We start from the raw sequence: 12,393 nt of genomic DNA, 5'->3' as shown, positions 1-12,393 counted from the left end.
CCCCAGGCCCTAGCTCCACCCACCAGTGGGCAGAAAACAGCCCTGCGATCCCCTGGGACCCAGCCCCACCCACCAGTGGGGGACACTGGCCCCAGGACCAGCAGACCCCTGCAACCTCTAGTACCAAGACCCAGCCCATCCACCAGCAGGCCAGTACCAGCCCTGAGACCCCGAGGGACCTGCAGCCAGAGTCCTGGGATCCAGCACAACTCACCAGCAGGTCAACACCTGCTTTGGGTCACCACAGACCCCACAGTCAGCTGCATCAGGAACTGGCCCCACCCACTAGCAGGCCAACACTAGATCCGGGACCCCCAGGTCCCACAACCACCCACTCCAGAACCTGGTTCCACCCACCAGTGGGCAAGCACTAGCCCCAGGATCCCCTGGGGCATTGCAGCCAGCAGCCTTGTTATCCAGCTCCACCATTCAGTGACTGGCAGCCTCTGCACAAGGCAGTGCCTGGCAACCAGCTGGACCTAGGGCCAGCCATGCCTACCAGACTACCCAAAGTAGCTAGCCCACCATAACAGAAGAACCCATGCAGTCCACATAGAGGGGCACCCTCTAGAACATATAGCTCTGGTGACCAGGTGGTGTGCACTGCTGGGATACATAGGATATCTCCTACAAAAGGCCACTTTTCCAAGATAGGGAAACATAAACAACCTACAAGATACATAGAAATAAAAACAGCAAATTAGGCAAAATGAGTCAACAGAGGAATATGGTTCATACAAAAGAACAAGATAAAATCCCAGAAGAGGAACTAAGTGAAGAAGAGATAGGTAGTCTACCCAAAAGATTGTTCAAGGTAATGATCATGATGATGCTCAAAGAACTCTGGAGAAGATTGGATGAACAGAGTGAGAAGTTAGAAGTTTTAAACAAAGAGAAAATACAAAGAAGAACCAAGCAGGACTGAAGAATACAATAACTGAAATGAAAAACACATTAGAAGGAATCAACAGTAGATTTAATGATACAGAGGAGGGATCAGCAAGCTGGAAGGCAGAGTAGTGGAAATCACTGAAGCTGAACAGAAAAAAGGAAAAAGAATAAAAAGAAATGAGCACAGTTTGAAAGACCTCTGGGACAACATCAAGTGTACTAACATACAAATTATAGGGGTCCCAGAAGGAGAAGAGAGTGAAAGGGGCAGAGAACATATTTGAAGACATAATAGCTGAACACTTCCCTAACCTAGGAAAAGACATGGACATCCAGGTCCAGCAAGCACAAAGAGTCCCAAAGAGAAAGAGGACCACACCAAGACACATTGTAATTAAAATGGCAAAAATTAAAGATAAAGAGAGAATATTAAAAGCAGCAAGGGAAAGCAAAAAGTTACATAAAAGGGAACTCCCATAAGGCTATCAGCGACTCTTCAGCAGAAATTCTTCAGGCCAGAAGGGAGTGGCAGGATATATTTAAAGTGATGAAAAGGAAAAACCTACAACCAAGAATACTCTACCCAGCACATCTCTCATTCAGATTTGATGGAGACATCAAAAGTTTTACAGGCAAAATCTAAAAGAGTTCAACACCACCAAACCAGCTTAATAAGAAATGTTAAAGGGACTTCTTTAAGCGAAAAAGAAAAAGCCACAACTAGAAACATGAAAATTATAAAAGGAAAAATCTCATTGGTAAAGGCAAATATACAGTAAATGTAGTAAATCAGCCATGTATAAAGTTAAAAAGAAGGTTAAAAGACAAAAATAGTAAAATCATCCTTATCTTCTATAAGTAGTTAAGGGATACACAAAGCAAAAAGATGTAAACTATGATGTCAAAAACAGTAAACGTGGTGGGAGGGTACTAAAAATGCAGGAATGCTAAAATGTGTTTGGGAGAGAGCTTCAAGATGGCGGAAGAGCAAGACGTGATCACCTTCCTCCCCACAAATACATCAGAAATACATCTACATGTGGAACAACTCCTACAGAACACCTACTGAACGCTGGCAGAAGACAGACTTCCCCAAAGGCAAGAAACTCCCCACATACCTGGGTAGGGTAAAATAAAAAAGAAAAAATGGAGACAAAGGTCTAGGGATGGGACCTGCACCATTAGGAGGGAGCTGTGAAAGAGGAAAGGTTTCCACACACCAGGAAGCCCCTTCACTGGAGGAGACTGTGGGTGGGCGGGGGGAAGCTTTGGAGCCATAGAGGAGAGTGCAGCAACATGGGTGCAGAGGGCAAATTAGAGAGATTCCTGCTAAGAGGATTGGTGCTGACCAGCACTCATCAGCTTGAGAGTCTTGTCTGCTCACCCACTGGGATGGGTTGGGGCTGGGAGCTGAGGCTCCAGCTTCAGAGGTCAGATCCCAGGGAGAAGACTGGGGTTGGCTGCGTGAACACAGCCTGAAGGGGGCTAGTGTGACATACTCATCTGAGAGAGAGTCCGGGAAAAAGTCTGGAACTGCCTAAGAGGCAATAGACCATTGTTTCTGGGTGCTTGAGGAGAGGGGATTAAGAGCACCGCCTAAATGAGCTCCAGAGATGGGCGCGAGTGGCGGCTATCAGTGTGGACATGAGAGACAAGCATGAAATGCTAAGGCTGCTTCTGCAGCCACCAAGAAGCCTGTGTGCAAGCACAGGTCACTATCCACACCTCCCCTCCCAGGAACCTCTGCAACCCACCACTGCCAGGGTCCTGTGATCCAGGGACAACTTCCCCAGGAAGTTGCACCTCAGGCTGGTGTAACCTCATGCCAGCCTCTGCCACCACAGGCTCACTCTGCATTCCATATGCCCCCCTACTCCCAGCCTGAGTGAGCCAGAGCCCCTAATCAGCTGCTACTTTAACCCCATCCTGTCTGAGGGAAGAACAGATGCTCTCAGGTGACCTACACGCAGAGGCAGAGCCAAATCCAAAGCTGAACACCAGGAGCTGTGTGAACAAAGAAGAGGAAGGGAAGTTTCTCCCAGCAGCCTCAGGAGCAGTGGATTAAATCTCCACAATCAACTTGATATACCCTGAATCTGTGGAATACCTGAATAGACAGCGAATCATCCCAAAATTGAGGGGGTAGACTTTGGGAGCAACAATATATATATTTTCTTCAGTTTTCTTTTTTTGTGAGTGTGTATGTGTATGCTTCTTTGTGTGATTTTGTCTGTATAGCTTTGCTTTTACCATTTGTCCTAGGATTCTGTCTGTCCGTTTTTCTGTGTTTTTGTTTTTTACATAGTTTTTAGTGCTTGTTATCATCGGTGTATTTGTTTTTAGGTTTGGTGGCTCTCTTCTTTCATTTTTCCTTTTTTATTTTATACTTTTTAATTTTTTAAATTTTAATAATTATTTTTATTTTAATAACATTTATTTTATTTTTCTTTTTCTTTCTGTCTTTCTTTTTTCCTCCCTGTTCTTCTGAGCTGTGTAGGTGACAGGGCATTGGTGCTCCGGCTGGGTGCCAGGCCTGTGCCACTGAGGTGGGAGAGCAAAGTTCAGGACATTGGTCCACCAGAGACCTCCCAACTCCACATAAGATTAAATGGTGAAAGCTCTCCCAGAGATCTCCATCTAAACGCTAAGACCCAGCTCCACTCATCGACCAGCAAGCTACAGTGCTAGACACCCTATGCCAAACAACTAGCTAGATAGGAACAAAACCCCATCCATTAGAACAGAGGCTGCCTAAAATCATAATAAGGTCACAGACACCCCCAAACACACCACTGGACGTGATCCTGCCCACCAGAAATATAAGATCCAGCCTCATCCAACAGAACAAAGGCACTAGTTCCCTCCACCAGGAAACCTACACAAACCACAGAACCAACTTTAAACAATGGGGGAAGACACCAAAAACAACAGGGTCTATGAACCTGCAACCTGTGAAAAGGAGACCCCAAACACAGTAAGTTAAACAAAATGAGAAGACAGAGAAACACACAGAAGATGAAGGAGCAAGATAAAAACACACCAGACCTAACAAATGAAGAGGTAATAGCCAGTCTACCTGAAAAAGAATTCAGAGTAATGACAGTAAAAGTGATCCAAAGTCTAGGAAACTGAATGGAGAAAATACAAGAAACGTTTAACGAGGACCTAGAAGAACTAAAGAACAAACAAACAATGATAAAAAACACAATAAATGAAATTTAAAATTCTCTAGAAGGAATCAATAGCAGAATAACTGAGGCAGAAGAACGGATAAGTGACCTGGAAGATCAAATAGTGGAAATAACTACTGCAGAGCAAAATAAAGAAAAGAGAATGAAAAGAACTGAGGACAGTCTCAGAGACCTCTGGGACAACATTAAACACACCAACATTCGAATTATAGGGGTCCCAGAAGAAGAAGAGAAAAAGAAAGGGACTGAGAAAATATTTGAAGAGATTATAGTTGAAAACTTCCCTAATATGGGAAAGGAAATAGTTAATCAAGTCCAGGAAGTGCAGAGAGTCCTATACAGGATAAATCCAAGGAGAAACATGCCAAGACACATATTAATCAAACTATCAAAAATTAAATACAAAAAAAATATTAAAAGCAACAGGGGAGAAATGACAACATACAAGGGAATCCCCATAAGTTTAACAGCTGATCTTGCAGCAGAAAATCTGCACACCAGAAGGGAGTGGCAGGACATATTTAAAGTGATGGAAGGGAAAAACCTACAACCAAGATGACTCTACACAGCAAGGATCTCATTCAGATTAGACGGAGAAATTAAAAACTTTACAGACAGGCAAAAGCTAAGAGAATTCAGCACCACAAAACCAGCATTACAACAAATGCTAAAGGAACGTCTCTAGGCAAGAAACACAAGAGAGGGAAAAGACCTCTCCTGTGGTCTTTTCCAAAAACAATTAAGAAAATGGTAATAGGAACATACATATGGATAATTACCTTAAATGTAAATGGATTAAATTCTCCCAGCAAAAGACATAGACTGGCTAAATGGATACAAAAACAAGACCCATATATATGCTGTCTACAAAAGACCCACTTCAGACCTAGGGACAAATACAGACTGAAAGTGAGGGGATGGAAAAAGATCTTCCATGAAAATGAAAATCAAAAGAAAGCTGGAGTAACAATTCTCATATCAGAGAAAAGAGACTTTAAAATAAAGACTATTACAAGAGACAAGGAAGGACACTACCTAATGATCAAGAGATCAATACAAGAAGAAGATATAACAATTGTAAATATCTATGCACACAGTATAGGAGCACCTCATTACATAAAGCAAATGCTAACAGACATAAAAATGAAAATCAATAGTAATACAGTAATAGTAGGTGACTTCAACACCCCACTTACACCAATGAAGAGGTCATCCAAAATGAAAATAAATAAGGAAACACAGCTTTAAATGATACATTAAACAAGATGAACTTTATTGATATTTATAGGAAATTCCATCCAACAACAACAGAATACACATTCTTCTCAAGTGCTCATGGAACATTCTCCAGGATAGATCATATCATGGGTCACAAATCAAGCCTTGGTAAATTGAAGAAAATTGAAAACGTATCAAGTATCTTTCCGACCACAATGCTATGAGATTAGATATCAATTAAAGGAAAAAAATCTGTAAAAAATACAAATACATGGAGGCTAAACAATACACTACTTAATAACCAAGAGATCACTGAAGAAATCAAAGAAGAAATCAAAAAATACCTAGAAACAAATGACAATGAAAACACGATGACCCAAAACCTATGGGATGCAGCAGAAGCAGTTCTAAGAGGGAAGTTTATAGCAATACAATCCTACCTCAAGAAACAAGAAACATCTCCAATAAACAACCTAACATTACACCTATAGCAAGAATAAAAAAACCCCAAAGTTAGCAGAAGGAAAGAAAGCATAAAGATCAGATCAGAAGTAAATGACAAAGAAATGAAGGAAACAATTGCAAAGATAAATAAAAAGAAAGGCTGGTTCTTTGCAAAGATAAACAAAATTGATAAACCATTAGCCAGACTAATCAAGAAAAAAAAGGAGAAGTCTCAAATCAATAGAAATAGAAATGAAAAAGGAGAAGTAACAATTGACACTACAGAAATAGAACGAATCATGAGAGATTACTACAAGCAACACTGTGCCAATAAAATGGACAACCTGGAAAAAATGCACAATTCTTAGAAAATCACAACCTTCCAAGACTGAATGAGGAAGAAATATAAAATAAAAACAGACCAATCACAAACACTGAAATTGAGACTGTGATTTAAAATCTTCCAACAAACAAAAACCCAGGAACAGACGGCTTCACAGGCGAATTCTATCAAACATTTAGAGAAGAGCTAACACCTATCCTTCTCAAACTCTTCCAAAATATAGCAGAGGGAGGAACACTTCCAAACTTTCTATGAGGCCACCATCACCCTGATACCCAAACCAGACAAAGATGTCACAAAGAAAGAAAACTACAAGCGAATATCACTGATGAACATAGATGCAAAAATCCTCAACAAAATACTAGCAAACAGAGTCCAACAGCACATTAAAAGGATCATACACCATGATCAAGTGGGGTTTATCCAAGGAATGCAAGGATTCTTCAATATACACAAATCAATCAATGTGATACACCATATTAACAAACTGAATGATAAAAACCATACAATCATCTCAATAGATGCAGAAAAAGCTTTTGACAAAATTCAACAATTCGATATATGATAAAAAACCCTTCAGAAAGTAGGCATAGAGGGAACTTACTTCAACATAATAAGGCCATATATGACAAACCCACAGCCAACATCGTTCTCAATGGTGAAAAACTGAAACCATTTCCACTAAGATCAGCAGCAGGACAAGGTTGCCCACTCTCACTACTATTATTCAACATAGTTTTGGAATTTTTAGCCACAGCAGTCATAGAAGAAAAAGAAATTAAATGAATCCAAATCAGAAAAGAAGAAGTAAAGCTGTCACTGTTTACAGATGACATGATACTATACATAGAGATTCCTAAAGACGCTACCAGAAAACTACTAGAGCTAATCAATGAATTTGGTAAAGTAGCAGGATACAAAATTAATGCACAGAAAACTCTTGCATTCCTATACACTAATGATGAAAAATCTGAAAGAGAAATTAAGGAATCACTATCATTTACCATTGCAACAAAAAAATAAAATATGTAGGAATAAACCTACCTAAGGAGACAAAAGACTTATATGCAGGAAACTACAATACACTGAAGAAAGAAATCAAAGACAATACAAACAGATGGAGAGATATATCATGTTCTTGGATTGGAAGAATCAACATTGTGAAAATGACTCTATTATCCAAAGCAATCTACAGATTCAATGTAATCCCTATCAAACTACCAATGGCATTTTTCACAGAACTAGAACAAAAAATTTCACAATTTGTATGGAAACACAAAAGACTCCAAATAGCCAAAGCACTCTTGAGAAAGAAAAACAGAGCTGGAGGCAGCAGGCTCCTGGACTTCAGACTATACTACAAAGCTATAGTAATCAAGACAGTACTGGCACAAAAACAGAAATGTAGATCAATGGAACAGGATAGAAAGCCCAGAGATAAACCCATGCACATATGGTCACCTTATTTTTGATAAAGAAGGCAAGAATATACAGTGGAGAAAAGATAGCCTCTTCAATAAGTGGTGCTGGGAAAACTGGACAGCTACATATAAAAGAATGAAATTAGAACACTCCCTAACACCATACACAAACATAAACTCAAAATGGATTAAAGACCTAAATGTAAGGCCAGAGACTATACAACCCTTAGAGGAAATCATAGGGAGAACACTCTATGACATAAATCACAGCACGATCCTTTTTGACCCACCTCCTAGAGAAATGGAAATAAAAATAAAAATAAACAAATGGGACCTAATGAAACTTAAAAACTTTTGCACAGCAAAGGAAACCATAAACAGGATGGAAAGACAACCCTCAGAATGGGAGAAAATATTTGCAAATGAAGCAACTGACAAAGGATTAATCTCCAAAATATACAAGCAGCTCATGCAGCTCAATATCAAAAAAACAAACACCCAATCCAAAAATGGGCAGAAGTAAATAGACATTTCTCCAAAGAAGATATACAGATTGCCGACAAACACATGAATGGGTGGTCAACATCACTAATCATTAGAGAAATGCAAGTCAAAACTACAGTGAGGTATCACCTCATACCGGTCAGAATGCCCATCTTCAAAAAATCTACAAAAAATAATCACTGGAGAGGTTGTGGAGAAAAGGGAACCCTCTTGCACTGTTAGTGGGAATGTAAATTGATAGAGCCACTTGGGAGAACGGTATGGAGGTTCCTTAAAAAACTAAAAACAGAACCACCATACGACCCAGCAATCCCACTACTGGGCATATACTCTGAGAAAACCATAATTCAAAAGGGGTCATGTACCACAATGTTTGTTGCAGCTCTATTTACAATAGCCAGGATATGGAATCAACCTAATTGTCCATAGACAGATGAATGAATAAAGAAGACGTGGCATATATATATGATGGAATATTACTCAGCCATAAAACGGAACAAAATTGAGTTATTTGTAGTGAGGTGGACCTGGACAGACCTAGAGTCTGTCATACCGAGTGAAGTATGTCAGAATGCGAAAGACAAAAAAACCTATGCTAACACATATATATGGAATCTAAAAAATAAAACATGGTTCTGAAGAACCTAGGGGCAGGACAGGAATAGAGATGCAGACGTAGAGAATGGAGTTGAGGACATGGGAAAGGCAAAGTGTAAGCTGGGACAAAGTGAGAGAGTGGCATGGACTTATATATACTAACAAATGTAAAATAGATAGCTAGTGGGAAGCAGCCACATAGCACAGGGAGATCAGTTCGGTGCTTTGTGACCACCTATAGTGGTGGGATAGGGAGGGTGGGAGGGAGATGCAAGAGGGAGGAAGTATGGGGATATATGTATATGTATAGCTGATTCACTTTGTTATAAAGCAGAAACTAACACACCATTGTAAAGCAATTATACTCCAATAAAGATGTTTTAAAAAGTGCTTTTGAATTTAAGAAATCAGCAACTTTGGGCTTCCCTGGTGGCGCAGTGGTTGAGAATCCGCCTGCCGATGCAGGGGACATGGGTTCGTGCCCCGGTCTGGGAAGATCCCACATACCATGGAGCGGCTGTGCCCGTGAGCCATGGCCGCTGAGCCTGTGCATCCGGAGCCTGCGCTCCGCAAAGGGAGAGGCCACAACAGTGAGAGGCCCGCGTACCAAAAAAAAATAAAAAAAATTAAAAAAAAGAAATCAGCAACTTAAAATAATCACATATATATATATATTTCTATGTACAATGTGGAAAATATAGTAAATAAGTATGCAATAGCTTTGTATGGTGACATTATAACTAAGCTTAACGTGGTGATTTGAAATGTATAGAAATACCAAATCAGTATGTTTTGTAGCAAGAACTAACATAGTGTTGCAGGTCAGTTATACTTCAAAAAAAAAAAAAACAGACAGGCAAACTCATAGAAAAAGATATTGGATATGTTGTTGCCAGAGGTAGGGGATGGAGGGAGGGAGAATTAGATTAAGGCAGTCAAAAGGTACAAAGTTTCAGTTATAAGATGAATAAGTAGTAGGGATATAATGTACAGCAGGATAAATATAATTAACACTGTTGTATGTTATATATAAAAGTTTTTAAGAGTAAATCCTAAGTGTTCTCATCACAAGGAAAAATTTTTTCTCTTTCTTTAATTTTATATCTGTATGAGGTAATGGATGTTCACTACACTTATTGTGGAAATTATTTCATGATGTATGTAAGTCAAATTGTTATGCTGCATGCCTTAAACTTATACAGTGCTGTATGTCAATTACATGTCAATAAAACTGGATGAAGAAAAAAAAGAATTAACAATGTTGTTTATTGCTCAGAGGTCCTGGACAAATGTCCATAATTGGCCCTTAGGTTTTCTTATTGGTTAAAATGGGAGTGTTACAGGACTAGTACAAGGGTTAAAGAGGCCTTGAACCTTGTAATCTTGTATTTTGGGCTTTATTCCTTGGAGGACTTCTTTATTTGTAGGGTTGGTTAATTCTGAGATGAAGTTTTAGGGATCTATTTGAATTTTGATGGGAGGAGCACTGTGAATTTTGTCAATATCAGTTGGAGATTTTTCGCATAAGGAAAGTTGCAGCTGATTCAATACAGACACATGATCAATGTTTCCAGAATCTGCTCTAGTACCGTCACAGACGGAAAAAATGAAATATGTCAATGGGTCAGTTAATTCACCTGATCGGTTAGTTTGATGACTACCATCAAAATTTAGAATTATTTACCCTTTTTGTGAGAAAGAAATTCTGACATGATATTTCTCTAAGAAGTCTTGGTGTAATAAATGGGTGGGGTGGAGTAACTAAGGAGAAACGAGTGTATATCTGTCAGAGGGCCTAAACAAAAGGAAATAGGCTCAGAGACAGGAATCTCTCAAGGTTCATTAGAGATCCCCACTTATTTGAACTGTTTCAGTACGCCAAGGCAGGGACTGTTTTATAATAGTGGGGTTGAGCGCCGAGAGTGTGGCTCTGGTGTCAGTTAGGACTAGAAGAAATTCATTCCTGATCTGCAGAAAGGCTTCTCCAACCTGATTAAGAAGGAGGATTGGGAAGAGACCCTGTAGTTTCTCAGAGCCCCATGATTGAGAATTAGGACATTGGAAAAGCTGGTTAGAGAGCTGAAAGCACCTAAACTGCTTAAATTTGTAACCATCTCTTTTCTCATTTCCTAGCTCCTTGCAATAATAGCAGAAACTAGGATGGTTTTGGTTTTCTTTTGGAGCCTTTATTTGCTGGAGTTGAACATTAAGAGTTTTAGCAGTTTTCCTTTGCGGTGTCTCATCTAGAGCATGAGAGAGCTGGTTTGCCAGATTAAACAATCTGGAGTGGACATAGTTTCCCACTCCATCCTGGTATTTTTTACTAGATGGAAAAAGTTCCTGTTCAGCCCATTAATAAACATAGAGTTAAAAGCTAGCCAGGTGTAATCAATAGCTGAAGGAAGACCAGAATTTTCTTTAAAAAGCAATCTGATGTCAATTGTAATAATTACAAACAGGGTCATCACATGTTTTTGTGCAATCTTGAATTTTGTTCCAATCAATGGGCTTTGGAAAAGAACTAGGAACTTTGCAATGAAGTTGCCTAGTAAGTGCTCAATCCCAATTATATAGTAAGTTAGTGGGTGGTCTCCCAGTTGTAATTCTAGACACCTTTCAGTATTTTCCAAAGTAGCAGTTTTTATTCAATGATGGGCTTAGCCTTTACTGACAAGTATATCATATGGCTAATATAAGCAAGAGAAAACAGGTTGATAAGTTTGAATGACTATATTAAATTTCTCTGAACATCTGTGAGGAACTTCAATTACTTTGGGGAAATCTTTGACTATGGCTCACAGTTCAGCTTTAGTTCAAGGAGTATAACAAATTAAGGGTTTGGCTTCTGTATCCTCAGAAGGCTTAATTTTAAAGGAACACGTTCTCACAAGTTCAGAGCAAGGGGGAATAGGGAGAATTTCTGAGAAAAGGGGACGTTTGGTGAGACAACTAGTATGGGGAATTTGGGGATATAGAGGAGGCATAGGCAGCATAGAAAGGAAGGAAGAAAATGATGTCAGAGGCAGATTTTGACCGTGAGGAGCCAAGGGAGAGAGACAAGATGGTGCGGAAGTGGAGCCTGAGACAAAGAAGACAAGGAATAAGAGCCTGAGACTTTCAGAGCCATTTTACATTTCTTTAGTTGTTTGTTTGCTTCAGTTGATCTTAAAATCTTATTTTGCAGAGAGGCAATCCACGATTATGCTATATCTTTTCATTTATGGTATTTTTATGAAATTGTATTCAGTTTTTTCGATTAATCTGCTTTATTTTTTAGACCAGTTATAAGTTCACAGAAAAATTGTATGAAAGTACAGAGTTCCTCTATAGTCCTTTTCCTCACACATGTATAGCCCCCCCCCATTTTTGACATCTTGCACCATGGTGGTACATTTGTTATAATCAATAAACCTACATGAACCACATTATTATTACCCAAAGTCCATAGTTTACATTAGGTTTTATTTCTGGTGTTGTATAGTCTATGGGATTTTTTTTGGGGGGGGGCAAGTTTATAATGACATGTGTCCATTACTACCCTAAAAATTCTCTGTGCTCTGCCTATTCATCCCTCCCTTGTCCCTGACTCCTAACAACCACTGACCTTTTATTTTTTTATTTTTATTTTTTTAAACATCTTTATTGGAGTATAATTGCATTACAATGATGTGTTAGTTTCTGCTTTACAACAAAGTGAATCACTTATACATATACATATGTTCCCATATCTCTTCCCTCTTGTGTCTCCCTCCCTCCCACCCTCCCTATCCCACCCCTCTAGGTG

This window comes from Kogia breviceps, chromosome X (genome assembly GCF_026419965.1).
Source record: "Kogia breviceps isolate mKogBre1 chromosome X, mKogBre1 haplotype 1, whole genome shotgun sequence".
In the NCBI taxonomy this organism is placed as follows: Eukaryota; Metazoa; Chordata; class Mammalia; order Artiodactyla; family Physeteridae; genus Kogia; species Kogia breviceps.
The sequence above is the reverse complement of the archived record's forward strand: the minus strand, read 5'-3'. Positions refer to the sequence as shown.